Source organism: Stigmatopora argus, chromosome 5 (assembly GCF_051989625.1).
Source record: "Stigmatopora argus isolate UIUO_Sarg chromosome 5, RoL_Sarg_1.0, whole genome shotgun sequence".
Classification (NCBI taxonomy): domain Eukaryota; kingdom Metazoa; phylum Chordata; class Actinopteri; order Syngnathiformes; family Syngnathidae; genus Stigmatopora; species Stigmatopora argus.
The window spans coordinates 16,761,675-16,782,443 of NC_135391.1; the positions used below are offsets into that span (position 1 = coordinate 16,761,675).

A 20,769-nucleotide genomic window follows, 5' to 3' on the forward strand; every position below is an offset into this window, starting at 1 on the left:
GGACACCAGAACATTTTTTGGGAAGTGTGACAAGGACTCCTTTTTTAAACAGCAGTGTGCATAATGCATAATGGTGGCAATTTTGGATAGGGCGAGCAACGTTTGTGCAATGAAACATTATTCTACTCTGGCAAAAGGTATGTTTCTTAAGTCACAAGCCCCCAGGTGTCACTTTGTGGCCCCCCTGGCATCGCTCTGCCACCCCCTGGCGTTGCCCGCCCCACTATTTGAGAAGCACTGCATTAGGGAAAGGAGTATATACTTTAGTTATAACACTCATCTTTTAATTTGATTCCCTCTTAAATTCCGAAACAAATTCAATATTGGATATTAGCACGAGAACATCACCGCCCTCCCACAGGGCGTTCACTATTATGAAAATAATATGTAAAAGTCAAAGGAATACCCATTTCTTTTAGTTCTTTTTGGACTATTAACATTCATCACATTGAGCAATAAACTATGGCGCAGGCTTTATTTTGACTGATTTCCTCTGGTCAGGCATCAGAACCACTGCACCACGAAAATATCATTCACTCATTTTCCTTACCGCTTATCCTAAGGTAGACGGAGAGTGCTGGAGCCTAACCCAACTAGCGATATGCTCAATGTATGAGAAACCCTGAATTGGTGCCCATGCAATCGCAGGGCAGAAGAAGGCGGACAACCATTCACGCTCACACTTAGGAGCAATTTAGAGTGTTTAATCAGCCTACCCTGCATGTTTTGGGGATGTAGGGAGGAAACCCATGCAAGTCTGTGGAGAACATAGCAAAGTCCATACAGGAAGTCCAAGGCTGGGAATGAACCTTCGATCTCAGAACTGAGTCCAACACTCTATCCACTCATCCACTGGGACACCCCCGCCTCCATCAAAATATATCATATAAATCATGTAAAAGAATAGAATCTAAAATAATAGCATGAATCATTTTTATTAACTAAAATATAAAATGGTATTTATTAATATAGTGATGAATAAAAAATGGAATGTGGTGTTCTGAATTTTTACTCTGACTGTACAAAAATGTCAGGAATGTGATAAAATGTTCTTTAGATTTTTGATATAAGCTTAATGATGGTGTAGTGGTGGTGGTCTGACTACAAAAATTCTCCAATTTTAATTGATTGTTTACAAATTTCAGGAATGTGATAAAATGTTATTTAGAATTTTGATATGAGCTCAATGGCACCTGAGGTTGTAGTGGTTTGCCTCTCGGTGGCGGAGTGTTTGTGAGTGCCAGTGGGTATCTGTCTCTATTTGTGACCTACGACTGGCTGGCGATAAGTGTAGGGTCTAGTCCGCCTTTCGCCTGAAGTTACCTGGCATACCGGTCATGTCTATCTGTGTGGATGGAGTGTGCATGTTCTCCCTGGGCCTGTGTGGGTTTCCTCCGGGTACTCCGGTTTGCTCCCACATTCCAAAAACATGCATGATAGGCTGATTGGACACTCTAAATTGCCTCTAGGTATGGATGTGAGTGTGCATGGATGTTCGTCTTCTCGTGACCTGCGATCGGCTGCCCACCGATTCAGGGTGTCCCCCGCCTCTGGCTCGGAGTCAGCTGGGATAGGCTCCCGCGCCACCCGCGACCATAATGAGGATAAAACGTTTCAGAAAATGAGATGAAATGAGACGAGAATTAAAAACAACTTACGTTTGCCATTCACAGCCTATTGCTGCCACTGAGATAGTGATTGTACTTTAGTATCCTGTACAAGTCCTAAAAGCATAGAATTTGCTCAGAGAAGAGACTTTGATGTTTTTTCCCCCAACCCACTAAATCTTCTATAAATTCAGAAAACAGTGTGCAGGTGTACCGAATGTGTCTGTGGAAAGAGAGAAGCATAGCTCTGCAGATTGACTCAGTGGAAAACAAAGAGCAATATTAATGTGTTTTTCACTGGCAGATTTCCTTATCATCTTTTTTAAAATATACACATTATCTGCCTTGTGCTTCTAATAATCACATACGTGCACACGAACGGCATCTCAATCACCGCAGCTAAAACAATACCCCTCCCCCTGCTTTCCATTTTCCTTTTCCTCAGTTTCATTCTTCATTATATGTCAGTGTTCACATCTTCTCATCCACCTGTCCTTTGTGCCTCCCTCATTTTTTATATTCTCCCCCCATCTTTTCTTCTGTTTCCTACCCCCATCACCTCGAGTGCTTGTACGAGGAGATGTTTGGACCCGACATTGGATTTTTTCAGCCTACAAGTGCTGGAGGAAGGGGCATGAGGGGTCCTGTGGGGTTGGCCCTTGTTGCTTGTATGCGTTGTGGTTGTCCTGCTAACAAGCTCGTTGCACATACAAACCTGGAGCTTCACTCCGACTAGGGTAGAAGTGTGATTTGGCTTTGCTCCTGTTGTTTTTCTTTTGTACTCCCATCATTCAGCCAACATTAGGTCCCTGGTTTCACAAACCCACCTCCTTTTTGCTCCCCCTCCTTTTTCTTCCATGCCTCAATGCTTCTACAATGTACACAAGCTTCGGATAGTCCAAACGGTGTGCAGTTACACACAAATTGAATGTGAGACCAGCTGCTGCCTTATGTTGCAGGTGGATTTTCCTTTTAACTCAAGTCACCTCTGTCCATGCAACCAAAGACAAATCCTTTGACTGACTGGGATAAAGAAAATATTTATTTAGGTCCAGAGATATACCCTTTATAATAGCAATGTAACTCACCAATTTTTTGGGCAACAGGGTACCCATTCTTTGGATACCTACAATTGATTTTGATTCGTTTAGATTCAATAGGAAATTACATTGTAAAAACGTTGACATGTCAAAAAATTTCACCTTCATTCAAAAGTTTTGACGAAAAACTCAGACAAGTTATTGTTCAAAAACAGTATTTTGACATTTTCATGGACAGTGAGTACTTCAGTGGATAGCTAATTAAAAGTTTTGTTTAAGCAATTAATTTAACCAACTTTTAAACCAATGAAAGGACAAATCACAATTTCTGGTCATTTAAAAAAAAAATCAAATATTGTTCATAATTGGATTGGATTGGATAACTTTATTGATCCCGTATTCGGGAAATTGTATTGTGACAGTAGCAAGAGGGTGATTAGAAAGAACAACAAAGCAAAAGCACAAAGTACAAAGCAAATCAAAGTAAATGGGATCATTAAGAATCACCAAATCAAATCATTAAGACAGAAAAGCTGCAAAAACACAAAACGAGCAAGAGTGGACGGAGCTACCGCCACCGGCTGCCACTTGAACGGCGGCATCTTGGCTGCGGTAGCAAAAACGGATACAGACTCAAGAAAAAGACGTTGTAAAGTTGGATAAAACTGGAACCACACACAGGAAGTCTTCCACAAGATGGGGAACTTCTGCAGACTGTGACCGAGGTTGAAAAAATATGCAGAGTCATTCTTCCAAGCTTATCCGCACAGTTCCTCAGTAGTCTGGAGCTGAAGACAACAGTAGCAGAGTAGAACCCCTCGACTCCGTTTCCGTCCTGGTAAGCACCGACAGCTCTTCCATCTTACCCCATGATGTAATGGTTGGTCAGAAGCGTTGCTTCTTCTCCCGGCACTTTTGTCCAGCTCCGAATTTCCGGCGGGATTGAGGTGTTGCTCCTTCTGCTGCGTATTGTAACAGCTAGTCCCATGTGTATGACAGCGTAGGCATGGTTGAATGGTTCCAAAAAAGAAGTGGCAGAAAGAAGCCAAGCTAACAGAACAAAGAAAGTTGTAAAAACATTAAAGTAAAAACTATAAAGTACAAAGTAAAGTAAAAAGGAATGTATTAAGAAATATTAAAATGTAATTTAAAAAAATGATAGAAGGATACGAAAAACAAATAAGAGTGGACAGAGCTACTGCCACTGGCTTCCGCGTGACGGCGTCATTTTGTTACTATATTACTATATTTTTGACGATTAATCATTAACCATTCATTCATTTACCGTTCCGCTTATCATCACAAGGGTCACGAGGGTTGCTGGAGCCTATCCCAGTCAACAATGGGCATGAGGCCGGGGACACCTTGTCGCAGTATTAATCATTGTTATGTTTTATTTTGGAATGATGAATAAATCAATAAAATTTTAATAAACTGTGACTGACTTTTGGGCTTATCTCTTTAAGGGTCGCCACAGCAAAACCGCATGATAAATTTGGCAGATTTGGTTTTATGCCATATGCCCTTCCTGACACAACCCACTCAACCACCATTTGGGTATGTTATTCACTCATTTTGCGTGCCACTTATCTTAACAAGGGTTGCCTAACAAGCAACCATTCACACTCACACTCAAACCTCGGGGAAATTTAGAGAGTTCAACCAACTAACCATGCATGTTTTTGAGATGTAGGAGTAAACCGTAGTACTCAGAGTATAGCGTGTGCGGTCAATTGGTCGCCGGTCTTTTGGTCGCCGTCTTTTGGTCGCTGTCTTTTGGTCGCCGTCTTTTGGTCTCCGTCTTTTGGTCGCCGGTCTTTTGGTCGCAGTCTTTTGGTCGCGGTCTTATGGTCGCCCCGACCGCGACAACGGGCGACCAAAAGACCGGCGACCAAAAGACCGGCGACAAAACAAGGTAAAACAACACGGTCTACGCATCAATAAAAGCCAAAAATGGCCATGAGCAGTTTCACTGAGCCGACGTGTGAGTGTTTAAGAGTTTGTATGTACATGAGTTGTCCCCTTAGGAAGGTACGTCAGTCAGGGTCTTAACAAGTTCTCCAACAAAAAACAATAAAAGTCCGGGAAATTTGGAGCTTTTCTTTAGCCTAATAATTAATAGGGCATTAAGTATGACTAAATAGTAATTTGCAGTTTGTATTTAGGGAATTTGAGCAACGATTTAAATGGTAATTATCACTTACCTTCCGGGCGACCAAAAGACCGGCGACCAAAAGACCGGCGACCAAAAGACCGGCGACCAATCGACCGTGTACCCAGAGTATAGCCATGCAGGGATTGAACCCTCGATCTCAGAATTGTGAAGGCCGATGCGCTTACCATTTGTCCACCAGGCTGCTCCCTGGGTATGTAAATAAAAACTAAAAATTCTAATTTAAATTAAGTAACACTGTAAACGTTTATTTCTTATTTTTTTATAGTATTAACCAACCCTCTTATTTAAGATAGAATGGACGTCTATCACCCGCAATGGCAGAAATGTGACATGGATTAATGCATTTTCTTCAAAACTATTTTTAAAAGAGATAACTTTCCTATTTCTAGTCAGGCTAAATTTTACTATAACATTTTACCTGCTTTAAAGATCTCACCTTAATAGCCACTAATTCATATCAGTGTTCGTAATCTCCGTCACCATGATGCCATTCTTCCAAAAATGTTTGATTTACTTATCTGTCATCTCAAACTTGTTCTCGGACAATAATTCATATGATTTCCATTCAGCCTTGATAGGACTGTTAACACCAATGAATAAATATGAGCATCTGTACAGTTGCAGCAAATGTGCTTGGACAGCAAAAAACTTTGTTTTAGAGTAATTGATATAGCACTGCATTAAACAGTATTTCATACACAGGGGTAATTTTCTAATTGATGGGGAGGGAGGCGGGGGGTGCAAGTTATTGTGCAGAGTTCACAGTGAAGGGAAGCTCTCGCTCACTGTAATGGAGGTACATTGTGATTGAATTTTGAACCTCTAAACACTCAGCACAAATGGAATTTATGATTTTTTTTGTCCTAACGCTGGCTTTGGGAGGAATCTTTGCTTCTCCAAAATTATCACTTGTAAAGAAAAATAAAAAGATAGGGAGTTATCATTTTCGCAAGGGTGGTTATTTTCAATACATCCGTTGTTCATTGTATCAATTATCTATGATTGTAGCTCGCTGCAAACAAAAATCACGCCTTGGACCTTGAACTTTGATGTCACAAGGTAACTAGTAAATACTTTCGCTTCATGTTTTATTCTATAAGACAAATCAAATTTAATGGTAGAAAATCATGTTAATATAAAACCTAAAAATATGCATTTACAGTTGATAATAATTTTATGAAGGACTCATGATTACTCAGCGATGTATCACATACTAACTACATACACTGTATGACCTCCAAATATTTGTTAGAATTTCAAACACTTGATATCTGAAATGGGAGAGGCTGGCAGCGATTGAATGCTGACTGACCCCCCATACCGCCCCACCCCGGCCAATCTAAATGGATTGAATTGTATACCACCATCGAAAGCATTGAAAAATCCCTCACTGCCAATTCGTTCTCGCTGTTTCTAAACAAATACTTTTTTGGCCCTCACAGGCTCTGCTTTAAACGTGAACTAAATATTTTGAAAATCTTATTCACGATGAAAAAAAATCCCGCAGGGTCTGCTCTGTGTTGTATTTAAAGCAGGGAGCCTGATGGGTCACCCGTTCTAAATTCAAATATTCTGACTTGCCAAGTTTTGCAATGCTCCTGTAAATTGAAAAAAAAAATCCACCCACAGCATTTGAAATCACCACAGGACACAGGAATTATGATGCTTTCACTATGTGCACATAATAAACATGCACACGTGATGAGTACTGTGTAGACCAGGGGTGTCAGACTCGGGTTGGTTCGCGGGCCGCTTTAACGTCAACTTGATTTCACGTGGGCCGGACCATTTTTGATATAATATTTAGATATTTTTTTTATAAATGGATTAAAAGAACTGGATTAAAAGCCCTGAATATTCAGTTTTTTTTATAGATCTAAAACAATGTTTATTTTAGCTTTTTTATATATTTTTAGATTTTACAAAATGATTTTTGAACTAAAAACACAGAAAAAAATGATTAAAAAATTACAATTATTGATTTAAAAGGGGGGAAATCAGGAAATTTAATATAAATATATACTCTTCATTTTAATTTGATCCTAAAACAGAAAGTCGGCACTCATGATTTGCTTTCCCGGGCCACACAAAATGATGCGGCGGGCCAGATTTGGCCCCCGAGCCGCCACTTTGACACATGTGGTGTAGACCAAAAAGTTTGTCTTGATCTGGACTACATCTATTAGCCAGTTCCCTCCTAAATGTATGGCTATGTGATATTATAGCCTAGTTCTGCTACATTTATCAATGAAAAAAAGAGTCAGCAGACAACTAGCATTCAAGATAACCAAACCTGTCAAGTGAATTTTCTAGTCTGTCTCTGCTTTCTCGCTTTCCTGGTTTTCAGTTTTCGTTTTTTGCAAATTTGGATTTGAGCGCCTCCCCTTGGAACAGTCTGATCATGAACCCAAGTCCAATGAAATATTCAGTTACCGTCCTATATTTATAATGAATAATGCAGATATATGTGTTAGATAATACACATTCTCCATTCTGTTTTAATAACACACAGGCCCATTTTCCTGCCCCTTTGTTAGTTGTATACTTTCATCAGCAGGCAACGACTGTAGGCATACACTGGTGGCCTTTTTGGTGTTCGTGTTTGGATCTTGCATTATCTAGGAAGAATATATTCAAAAATAGTGAACTAAATTCACTTTCTGATGAAATTGGCGGCCTTGACATTTTCAAAAGCCCTGGAAAATCCTGTATACTACGGTTTTCAAAATTGAACTATTAAAAAGATCAGAAAATTGTACAAGGTCTACTGTAAAACTCAAACTATTGTAAAAAGAGCTGTATTTTAATTTATATTTTACAGCAAACTAATTTAAAAGTTGTTAAGGTTTAATGGTGAGATCACTGCACTTTATTTCTTAATCTCCTCCCTCTCCAACTGGGGTTTGAAGCTGCATAGTTAATGCCAGTTGAGCATACTGACTACTGCACTAACAGCACAGTTTAGTTTTAGTCGTCGGTAGAGTTGTTTAATTTCTAAGTAACCATTTGTGTGTGAACCTATTATACGCACAGTATTTCCTCCAACCGGCCTGGTACTTGGCTTGCTAGAATGCGAAGATGACGGTCTTCAACCATCCATTTCCATAAAAAAAATCATAAAATGTACTATCACTGAAGCATAATTGTATACATTTATTTTAACAACAATATTCTGCCAGAATTTCACAGTAAATTTAACATTTTTTTAAGTGTTTGTGAATAAACCCTTTATTTATACAAACATTTAATCACGCCTTCCAGTCAAAATGGACTCGGCATCTAGCATCATCAGTGGCATGGTTAAATTGGGATGAAATGAACAGTGTTGCCACATCTGCAGGTCTAATTGCCAATATAGCAGCATCAGTGGTGAGTAACAAATAGCATCCAAAGAGTATTAATGCGCATCATAAAAGGAGGGCTTGGATGTGTGCACATACCCGTCATAGGGTGCTTGGTGGCTTTCCATTGAAGGCCAGACCACAGCGGCACGAGAGATGCAATCCCATTGCTAAATTCAATAAAATAAGAAGAATTTCATTACAGATGTTCAGATTTGATATGATGGCTCCATCAATAACCACTACTACATGTGCTTGGCACAGTCAAAGTCGCCCAGTTCCGAGAGCTTGAGTCCTGCTCTCTTTCCCGATACCGCATTGTTCCTGCCGTTCCTTTATTCTTTCATCCCTCTGCCCACTACTTTTGGACGTTCATTTTTTTTCCCCGACAATTGAGTGGAGCAAGGAATTGTATCTCAAGTGGTCTGCTGTCCTCTGCAAGCCACACAAGCAAAACTGTTGCCTAATAATATACATGATGTACATTCCTTTGTCATTCCCTATTTTAAATTATTGTGTCTTTTTGTTAGTATTGCTTCTCATTTATTTTTCATTGATGTAAAAGAATGTCCAGTTTACAACAGTTTGAGATGATTTTGTCCATTAATAGGTTATGGGGCAGCCTGACTCAGGTGTGTAGTAGTTATGCCCCAAACCAGGGCTTCTGGGTTCAATTCCCTTACTCTAGCAACTGTGTCAAGTGTCCTCACGCTTCTCACCACCTTACTGAACTGCACTGCATTATTTTTGTAATTTATGCATGGTAATCTTTTATTGAATGTATCGCATTTATGGGGCACATCTCCTGTTAATTTTGGGGAATTTACTTCCTGTTGAATTTTGTTCATGTACCAGTATTGTGGCGCTGATGCGGTTCGCTTCCTGTTGATTTTCAGTCCTAATTTATTATGGGCCTATCCTGGCTTATTCAGTCAATTCCTGCTGTTTTAAGTTCAATTCCAGGTCACTTCCAGGATTTGGGTGGATTTCTAGGTCACTTTCAAATGATGTCCATGAGAAATTTCAAAATAAATGCTGGGTATAACCTGTAATAACACTGTAATGTAGATTTTTTGGTTTATTTATAATTATTATTTAAAACCGGACTTCACACTGTTACTTTTGTCCTCCAACTTCAAACCCTGTGGTTTTTAGTCCAGTATGGCTTATTTAACGATTTTTACAGGCTAAAGTCTTTTGACGTAATTATCTCATAAGACAATGTGAACACCGGCAGTTCATAGTGTACTGATGTTTAAATATAAACAAATTATCTGTTAAAATTAGGTTGTTAAGGCTTATAGTCAGGTATACTTTACTGTCCAGAAATTACACTGAATTAATTTTTAATTCATTGTAATTAAATGAGTGCCCAATTCAGTATTAAAGCGGAAGCGTAATAAATTAGGTCAATATGTTCAAAATTAAACTTGTGAACCTGTTTAAAAGAGCAATTATGATTGTTATGTGCACATCACTGAGCCCAGAAGCATTGTCAACCGATCTCATCTCAAGGATGTGACGCGTTTGTTTAAGCAGTTCAATCCACTCATGGATCACTGATGTGCATTTAGTTTTATTGCTGGTAAGTCACTGACATTTATTACATGGAAAAAATTAAGTGCCAAAAAGGACTGTGATTAATTTAGTAGCCTGATACGAAACTGTTCCCCCTATAATGATAAAGAAAACTTCTTCCTCACAAGGGTCGTGGATGGTGCTGGATCCTACCTCATCCAACTATGGGCACCAAGGCGGGGGGACACCCTGAATTGGTTGCCAGCCAATCGCAGGGCACAAGGAGACAAACTACCATTCACGCTCACATATTTTTAGGGGCAATTGTGAGTATTTTTGGGATGTGGGTGGAAACCAGAGTACCCGCAGTAAACCTCCGTAAGCCCGGGGAGAACATGGATACTCCACACAGTCTGGACCTGGGATCAAACCCTCAATCTCACAACTGTGAGGGCGACATGCTAAACACATGACCACCGGGATGCTAAAGAAAAACAAAACATGTTAATTAAAAACCAAGAGCCTCAGGCCCTTGTGGGGTAGAATAATGCCTGCCCCAACTCGTTTACAATCAGCAAAACTAAATATGTAAACCAACCAATTGTAAATACATATGCCTGGCAGTGGAAAATTAGACTGCACATGGTGTCTGAAAACAGTCTTGCCAATTACATGCCTTAACCAAGATGGCGCGTCACGTGGCAGCCATTGGCAGTAGCTCTGTCCACTCTTATTTGTTTTTTGTGTTTTACAGCCCTTCTATCTTTTTTAATTACATTTTAATATTTCTTAATACATTCCTTTTTACTTTACTTTGTACTTTATACTTTAATGTTTTTACAACTTTCTTTGTTCTGTTAGCCTGGCTTCTTTCTGCTACTTCTTTTTTGGAACCATTCAGCCATGCCTACGCTGTCATACACATGGGACTAGCTGTTACAATATGCAGCAGAAGGAGCAACACCTCAATGCCGCTGGAAATTCGGAGCTGGACAAAAGTGCCGGGAGAAGAAGCAACGCTTCAGACCAACCATTCCATCATGGGATAAGATGGAAGAGCTGTCGGCGCTTACCAGGCCTGAAACGGAGTCGAGGGGTTCTACTCTGCTACTGTTGTCTTCAGCTCCAGACCACTGAGGAATTCTGCGGATAAGCTTGGAAGAGTGACTCTGCATATTTTTTCAACCTCAGTCACAGTCTGCAGAAGTTCCCCATCTTATGGAAGACTTCCTGTGTGTGGTACCAGTTTTATCCAACTTTACAACGTCTTTTTCTTGAGTCTGTATCCGTTTTTGCTACCGCAACCAAGATGGCGCCATTCAAGTGGCAGCCGGTGGCGGTAGCTCCGTCCACTCTTGCTCGTTTTGTGTTTTTGCTGCTTTTCTGTCTTAATGATTTGAGTTGGTGATTCTTAATGATCCCATTTACTTTGCTTTGCTTTGTAATTTGTGCTTTTGCTTTGTTGTTCTGCGGCCTTTGCGACTGTACTGTCTAACTTGTAACTATGTGTAACCATGCCTTTCCTGTATCTGCATTCTCACCCTCTTGCTACTGTCACAATGAAATTTCCAGAATACGGGATGAATAAAGTTATCCAATCCAATTCAATATACACTGCAACATTGTATTACACTGATTCAACACTAAGATCTTTAAAAAAAAATCATCCCCAAAAAAGAAAAACATACATACTCCAAAAAATATAGTTTACAGTATACACCATATTTTTTGGACTATAACTCAGACTTCAATATAAATTCCAGTAGCCAAAGAATGGCCAAGATTATATATACAAGTCACACTGGAGTATAAATAGCATTTTGGGGATCAGTGTTTTTATTTATTTATCAGTAACCAAGAACAAACATCTCATCTCATCAAAATTTCAATGGCATGTTTAAATGGATGTTGATTTTGGGATTTTAGAAAGGATTTTCTCAATGCCTTTTAAAATTAGGTCTTTCAGTGTCATTGACGATACTAGATGTCCAATTATGTGAATTGAAATGAGTTTGTTACGATTAGATGTTTTTATGTTATCGCACACACTTTTTGATTACTAGCGAATGTCATTTGTCTGCATGGGGAAAAAGGTCAAATGAAAATATAAATACTACCTGAAACATAAAGAACTTGTAAAGCAATATAAATTGGGGGGGAAATGCTACAAAATGAAATAACGCATACATGAGACAAGTGGCAATTCAAGCATTGTGACTGCTGTCAAAAATGTAACCGCTTATCAAATAACACCAAAAAGAAATGGTGAAAAAAGACACGGCGACCTTTGCGCCTGCACAAAATACAGCAACACATCTCAATGTGAAATACTTCATAATGACGTCTCATATCATCTCATCTCATTTTCTGAAGTGCCTTTTCCTCAATTGGGGGGGGGGGGGGGGTGCTGGAGCCTATCCCAGCTGACGTTGGGCCAGAGGCGGGGGACACCCTGAATTGCTGGCCAGCCAATCGCAGGGCACAAGAAGACAAACAACTATTCACGCTCACACTCATACCTAGGGACAATTTAGAATGTCCAATTAGCCTACCATGCATGTCTTTGGAATGTGGGAGAAAACCGTAGTACCTGGAGAAAACCCACGCAGGTTTATATAACTATAACATAAAAGCATTTATCTGCTCATTTGAAATGTATACGAGGTCACGAGTGATCACTTACTTACGGGTTTGAATAAAACAATGAAAGCGTGCGAACCTGCCAAAAGTTAGATTTGTAATTAACTTGCAAACTAATAAAGTGATAATCGAATTATATCAGATGATTTCTTGCTTTGTTTGACATACTAACTTGTCAGCCACAAGATAAATGGCAATTTGTCTTGATGTGATAATAGTAACCGAACCTCAGGTTTGATAAATACGCCTGTGTTGCCTCGCACAGTTTTTGGGGATAGTCAATCATACTCATTCTTTCAAAGGTTAACGCGACCTCCCCTGGCACTGGGAAGGAGGCCTTCTTAAAAAGAGGCTTAAATTACTCAGCATCTATGTTTTAAAATTCTCACAATAAATAAATAAGTTAAGCATAAAAACTGTGCACATTTAAGAAAAATGAATATTATTTCTTTTAAGGTTTTCAGACCACTCAGACGTCTAAAGGATTATTGCTTTTGTCTCCAAAGTGATGTTGCAAAAACTTTTATGTCCTGTAGAATTCAAAGGTTTCAGAAAAACACCAATGTCAGAGCTTTAACCTGCAATCCATGAGTCTTGCTGTGAAGAGGCACCTTTCTTTTTTCATTTTTTTATTATATCATGGTATTTTTCCTTTATGCCACAAACGACCTCAAAGCAGGAACCATTTATAAGATTTTGATTAAAATGTTGCTCAGAAGTGACAAGGACAGCCGAATCATGAGTGCAGCTTCTGAGATATTTCATCAATAAACAGGGTTGTTAATGTGGAAATGGAATGGAACAGAAGAACAATGAATGAATGATTTGCATTCATCTGTGTTCGTTGCTTTGCTTGAGTGAACCTCACGCTGTCACCTGTGACTGTGATTTTTGCTGCTTTGGCTAAACGTAGTGGCGGTTCTTAGGGTGTTAATTGAGCTAATTACTCTGGAAAGCTAATAAACTACGTGTGCACTTTTTTTTTAAAGGTTAAGTCTATTTTCTTTCCAGGTTGCCTCTTCTGTTATGAAGTAAGTTTGTATTTTTAGTAAAACTGGCAAAAGTGGCAAATGTGTGGTAATTATGCGTAATACAAATAAAACCTTGCTGATCTAGTTTGTTCAAAAAGTGTATGAACCTTAAAATTGTGGCTACTCATGGGCTGTCATTACAAAATATATATTATATCATTTATTATTATGATGTATTATCATAACATTTGAATTCTAAAAAAGGTAAAGATGAGCATGGTTTCAGGAATAAAAAATTTAATTGATTAATTTTACTCTTGGTCTAGTGGTTAGCACGTCGGTCTCACTGTTTTCCGGTCGAGGGTTTGATGCCAGGTCGAACCTCACTGTGTAGAGCACATGTGTCAAAGTGGCGGCCCGTGGGCCAAATCTGGCCCGCCGCATCATTTTGTGTGGCCCGGGAAAATAAATCATGAGTGCCGACTTTCTGTTTTAGAATGAAGAGTATAGATATATATTACATTTCCTGATTTCCCCCCTTTTAAATCAATAATAGTAATTTTTTAATCATTTTTTCTGTGTTTTAGTTCAAAAATCATTTTGTAAAATCTAAAAATATATAAAAAAAGCTAAAATAAATATTGCTTTAGATCTATAAAAAACTGAATATTTAGGGCTTTTAATCCATTTATAAAAAAAAATCTAAATATTGTATCTAAAATGGTCCGGCCCATATGAAATCGAGTTGACCTTAACGCGGCCCGCGAACCAACCCGAGTTTGACACCCCTGGTGTAGAGTTTGCATGTTACACCATGTTGTTCAGCTCCTAGTGTTCCATGATTGGCTGGCCACTGATTCAGGGTGTCCCCCGACTGGTGCCCATAGATGGCTGGGATAGGCTCCAGCACCCCTGGACCCGTGTGATGATAAGGGGGTAGTAAAATGAATGAATACATTTTACAGTAGCTGGGACAATGTGCTCAACAATGCTCACTATTTTCATATCAGAAATTACAAAACCTGTCCCGCGACTGGTGCGCATAGGTGGCTGGGATAGGCTCCAGCACCCCCGGACCCGTGTGATGATAAGGGGGTAGGAAAATGAATGAATAAATTTTACAGTAGCTGGGACAATGTGCTCAACAATGCTCACTATTTTCATATAAGAAATTACAAAACTTTTTTTTACAACACACCCAATTAAAAAAATTCATCACTTTTGCTATGGAACTGCATGTCACCTAAAACTGCTCCCTGTAGTGCGATAAACCACCTTTCTCCACTACATGCTTCATGTTCACTATGATGATGGAAATGAAGGAAACACATTTTGTTAATAGTGGGAATTAATGACAATGAAAATGATTATTCTTTTACTGTCATGCCATGTTCGTGTCATAGTGGTTAAGCAAGCCAATGTAGCAAGGCATCCATATTTATTAAGAAGCAACATATCCACAAAGCGTATCAAAATGGATCAGTCTAAGATGGTCTCATACATTCAGGTGCGTCAGCTGCGAATGTGCCTTTGTTTTAAGCATATCCATCACGAAATATTTTAGCCAGGATGTTTTTCAGCTGCCTACATACTCATTAATATCTCATTAAGATTGTATTTCATCATTTCTAATGCTAATTTAAAATAGATTTTAAAAAAACGCAGAGAAGTTTCATTGTTTTTCAGACAAAACTATTTGTTTCTTTATTCGACCGAGGGTAGAATAGCCCAATTGGATCGGGGTAAAAGCAGTCTGTGTGCTATTCAAAGACGAGAGAAACCCCACTAAAAAAACTGAATACGTACAGTGATGGGATTTCCGATGGAAGCCGAGTGCGATTGCAGTATTCCCAGCCCTGCTAAACCTTCGGTTACCAGCACGTGCAGAATGTTGATAAGCGACGTTATCCCACTGACTCATTAATCAATTGTGAAGCTACCTGACGCTTATTCTTATTCTCCAAATGTTCAGCTTCGCCGATGTTCTCTCGTACCATTTAGTGCCTGGAAATGGCGACGAAAGAAAAGAACAACTTTAACTACGAGGTGTCAAACTTATCTGTGTTGAGGGCCACATCGAAGTTAGTTCTGCTTTACTTCTGAATGTTATTATGCCTGCCGATTAGGGCTGCCATCGATGGACGACTCATTGATTATCAAATGAATTTGTAACTATTTGAATAGTAAATGTTCTTTTTTTGGAGCATTTAAAAAAAAGTATTTCTGTAAAAGGGGTGGCTCGGCGCCTGTGTGGTTAGTGCGTCGGCCTCACAGTTCCGGGGTCCTGGGTTCAAAGCCAGCGTAGGATTCCTCTGGGTAATCCAGTTTCCTCCCACATTCCATAGACATGCATGGTCGGCTGGTCGGACTCTCTAAATTGCCCCTAGGAATGAGTGTGAGCGTGGATGGTTGTCTGTCTCCTCGTGTCCTGCGATTGGCAGGCCACCGATTCAGGATGTCCCCCACCTCGTGCGCGAAAGTCAGCTGGGGTTGGCCCCACAACCCCTCGCAACCCTTGTGAGGTTAAAGCATTTCACAAAATGAATGAATGAAGGAAAATATTTCTGTAAAAGAGATAAAATATTACTTTTTAACCTATCATTCATTTTTGGACAAAGTACTTAAGTGGAATGCTTCTTATGACAGCGTCATAAGAATAGGATGATAGTCATGACTCATGTTATTAACAAAAATGAATGGTTATAACAGATGTTATTAGTAATTGTGGTTATTGTAACTTCACCAAATCAGACAAGTGAAATAAGTTAGGAAGGTAAGAAAATTGAAATTAAGGTTCATCAAGAGCATTTTACCAATTTCGTCATACGCAGTTTCTGGGTATGATGACAATTAGGCTTTTGTCGAGTCAATGATGATGACAAAGCCTATGTCCGATTATTATTATTAATTCATGATATATATACTTGATTCTTGATAAGTGATGATCATGTTATAACTATGAGAGTTTTATGACGCTGTCACAAGATGCATTCAAATGAAGTCAAATATTTTAAAACAGTAATTGCTTTATATATATAGACCAGAATTTTTGTTTTAATCATAGAAATTGATCTATATTTAAATATTTCATCAAAAAAAGGTAAATCACATGTTTAAATAGTCTTAATTTTTAAAAATCCTTTAAAAAACTGTTTCCATTTAAAATAATATATCTTCTCATTTATTTTATTTTGAAGACAAAAACTCAAGAAAAAGAAAACACCCTTCATGAGAAACACAAAGTCGAAGCACATGTTTTAACATTCATGGGCCCGGTACTTGGACGTTTGGTCGCCGGACGTTTGGTCGCCGGACGTTTGGTCGCCCGGACGTTTGGTCGCCCGGACGTTTGGTCGCCCGGACGTTTGGTCGCCCGGACGTTTGGTCGCCCGGACGTTTGGTTGCCGGACATTTGGTCGCCGGACGTTTGACAACATGACAGAGAGTTTACTGTTGAAACCAGCTCTCAAAATTATATTCATGAGAGAGAGAGTTTAATATCTAAATATCTACTGTTGAATTCAGCTCTCAAAATTATATTCATGAGAGAGAGAGTTTAATATCTAAATATCTACTGTTGAAACCAGCTCTCAAAATTATATTCATGAGAGAGAGAGTTTAATAACTACTGTTGAAACCAGCTCTCAAAATTATATTCACCCGGGCGACCAAACGTCCGGGCGACCAAACGTCCGGCGACCAAACGTCCGGCGACCAAACGTCCGGTCACGCATGGGCCCAACTAAGATAAGAGGTGAGCTGGAGTTGGCCCTCGTGCCTGGAGTTTTATTCATGTGCTTTTACTGGTATAAAAAAAGTAAATTAATTTAATTGACTTACACACACGATCAAGATCCTGTTTTCGTCATATCCACATGCTCAGTTGTTTCCACACAAGTGTTCACATGCCGGGAGAGGAGAGTAAACATTGGTTTGGAGTTTGAACACAGGAAGCGACGCAGGGATGCGGCTACAAAAGCAGCGCCAACAAGTTAGTGCTTTAAAGTTTTTACACAACAGCCCCAAATGCAGATGCATGACCTACGCATTTCTATCTGTGGAGCTTAAATTGTGCAGACACACAACGCTATCACTTTGGCTGTACATTTAACAAGCCTAGCCAGCCGCCACCAAGCACTTCTCTTTGCTGTAAAAGCACTTTACTTCCCTTTTCAAGCTGTCTCACGGCTACATTGCCGCGCGAGGTTAAAATGTCGGAAATGTGCCTAAATTGTGCTGCTTGTTTTGAAACTCCTGCATAAGAACCCTCTTGAGTCGCCTTAAGGAACTGCTGATCTGCTATGTTTTTTAACCTCAAACATAGGCAGCCATGAATATTTGATTAATTTGTTTTCCGTGGATCAGGACCCCCAAGTCAGCTGCCATTTTAATTGCCTGGTTTTTACGTGAAACAAATAAATGTACTGTTATCAAAATTAGGTTTTATGGTTAGTGCCAAAGACTCAAAAAACGTCAGTCTGTAGACATCTTATACTGCAATGATGAACACAGATTTATGCCTCTTGAGCTTCTTTTCAAATGGCCAACCCAAAATCCAACACTTGTATGCAGAGTGTAAGTGTGCATGTATTTTGCCTCACTGAACGCTCTTTTTTATCATTACCTTCCTTTGACAACTGGCATTAAATAGAATCTCACTCGAATTGAAGCCCTGCAACTCGTGACCGGACGTTTCGGCGAAAGACGTTTGGTCCTCGGACGTTTGGTCGACCGGACGTTTGGTCGCCGGGTTCGCTCGCTGTCAAATTATGACAGAGAGTTTACTGTTGATATTTTGATATTAGATATTTAGATATTAAACTTACTCTCTCTCTCTTATGATTATAATTTTGAGAGCTGGTTTCCACACTAAAAACCCGGGGACCAAACGTCCGTTCTACCAAACGTCAGTTCTACCAAACGTCCGTTCTACCAAAAGTGCGTTCTACCAAATGTCCGGTCGACCAAACGTCCGGTCGACCCAACGTCCGGGGACCAAACGTCCGGGGACCAAACGTCTTTCGACAAAACGTCCGGGGACCAAACGTCTTTCGACAAAACGTCCGAGTACCCCTGCAACTACGTCTGCCCTGGGAAAGGGAGGGTGATTTCTGTCCGGAACTGTAGGATTTACCCTCCCACCTTCCCTTTTTAAAGATATTTATAGCAGGGATGAACAATTTTGGGGACAAAAATGCAGAAATTGAATATCTGAATTTTGGTCCGAAGACAACGCAAGCTACCAAATGCGCCCAAAACTATACTTATGTAAATCATCCACATATGAAAAACAGTGGTACAAGGTATTCAAGTATGTTGAAAAGTAGCAAAGAAAATAGGCACACACTCTTTATGGTTTCTGTACCTGTTCAACCTGTCGCTTTTTTTTCGGCTTTCTCCGTTTGAGACTTACTTATAAAATGTTTGATCTTTGGGGTGCATTAAAGCTTATTTCTCTCCAAAGCTGTGATTAATGCAGAGTACAGACGACGATTAACAAGTAACGGGGCAATCTCAGATGATTTGATTGTTTAAAATAGGAAAGGCGTTTAAATATGTCTGGTAATGGTGACTTCACCTACTTCTGGAAAGAATCAGCTTTGTGTGCATTATTCATCACTAATCATCAGAAAAAATATGTATTTTCCACTGGGAAGCTCATGATCAAGGTGTTTTATATTCCTTTAAAATATTGGTTCGAAAAATCAGGGATGCTTACTGCTATGCGTATCATAAAGTTAATGAATATATACGGAATGTATGTTTTTTTCAGTAGTGTATTCCTGCTAGACATCTATTGCCATCAATGGCACAGAAACATAATCTACTGCTGTCCTTCTCAGTCAAACGCATTAGACACCTGTGAGCCTAAATCCACTGTTTATAAACAATAAGAATTGATATTTCTAAAGAGGAAGCTAGACACAGCCAGAAAAGCAATTATTTTCACGATTGCAATATTGGAAAATCAAAAGCAGGAATATAAATAATCATCCCAAGCAGTTAAAAGCACATAATTTATGAATTCCTGAAGAGACAGTCATCAAAAGCAACGCCATGCATCAGATACTTGTGTACAAGAAAGCTTTTTTTGCTTCGGTACGAGATGCAGCAGGCTGTTAATTAACTCCAATTTAAGTCGGATGCGAGTCGCTTGCAGCTACTGTGCGAACGCAGTTGAGCTCCAATGTTTATAAATCATGACTATTTAACCGTTGGCCACAGTGTCCAAATCGGAATCAAATACCGTGGTTGTTTATGTTGCCTCGGCACGCAACTTGCACTGTATGTTGACATCAAAACCCAAATTCTTCTTAAGGAGGAATAAAAAGATGAAGTTGAAAGCGCCTTGCAAAGGATGTGCATTGCCAGCACATGTGGGCACTGAGAGAAAGTGGGACTGTTGGATGACTGAGCAGCATCATTAGTTGGTGTCGTGAGATGAGAGTGGCCACAACAAGCCTCATGGGGAAACAGCCATTACATGGCTTTAAAAAGCAATTCTTTCCTCCCACGTGTCAACCCTTGCCTTTGAATGACCGTGTCGCCGTTAACGCCAGCTTTTGCAGGTGTATGCTTTTCTCCTTTCTATTTACACACCCTTATTACATGGTTTTGAACAAAAAAACAAAACAAAACAAAAATATATATATATATCTATATTATATGAAAATTGAAACATCAGAATTTAAATCTAACTGAAATGCTGTGGTGTTACTTAAAAATGCTGCCAAATGTCTGAATGTTAAGACCAACTATATATATATAGTTGGTATCTATCTATCTATATATATATATATATATATATATATATATATATATATATATATATATATATATATATATATATATATATATACTTTTTTTTCAAAACCATTTATATATAAAATATAGAATTTTACTGTTGGTTAGCTTTCATAGATTGCGTATGTATGTGTGTGGGTAGGGGGGCTTTAAACCAATAATGATTTGGCAGTTATCACAGCCCATTATTACTGGATTGCCAGGAATTTTCATAATGTGCATACAGGGACACAGCAATGTCCATTTTGTAAATGTATCTCAGAACACACGTAGTAAAAAGAATTGTTAGTTTTATGAGGAATTTTCTTGCTGTACAACCATGCAATGGAAGGTTAAAGTAGTAATGGGTAAAAATATATAGTATTGTAAAAAATTGCATACAATTCCACATGAGAAATTCAAAAATACTAATGCTTGAAAAATACTACGCTTGAAAATTGAAACATCAGAATTTAAATCTAACTGAAATGCTGTGGTGTTACTTAAAAATGCTGCCAAATGTTTAAATGTTAAGACCAACTGTATGTACATATTTATATATATGTATATGTGTATATGCATATGTATAATAAATAAGTAAATCAATAAATAATTAAGCATGTATATATATATATATATATATATACACACACATATGCTTAATTATTTATTTATTTACTTATTTATTACCTA

General features: G+C 38.9%; 1 protein-coding gene across 1 annotated transcript in view; it reads right to left on the reverse strand.

Annotated features, from left to right (window-relative positions):
* The window catches only part of lzts1 (leucine zipper, putative tumor suppressor 1), a 195,198-nt gene that overhangs the window by 46,656 nt on the left and 127,773 nt on the right, over nt 1-20,769 (reverse strand). The window lies entirely within an intron of this gene.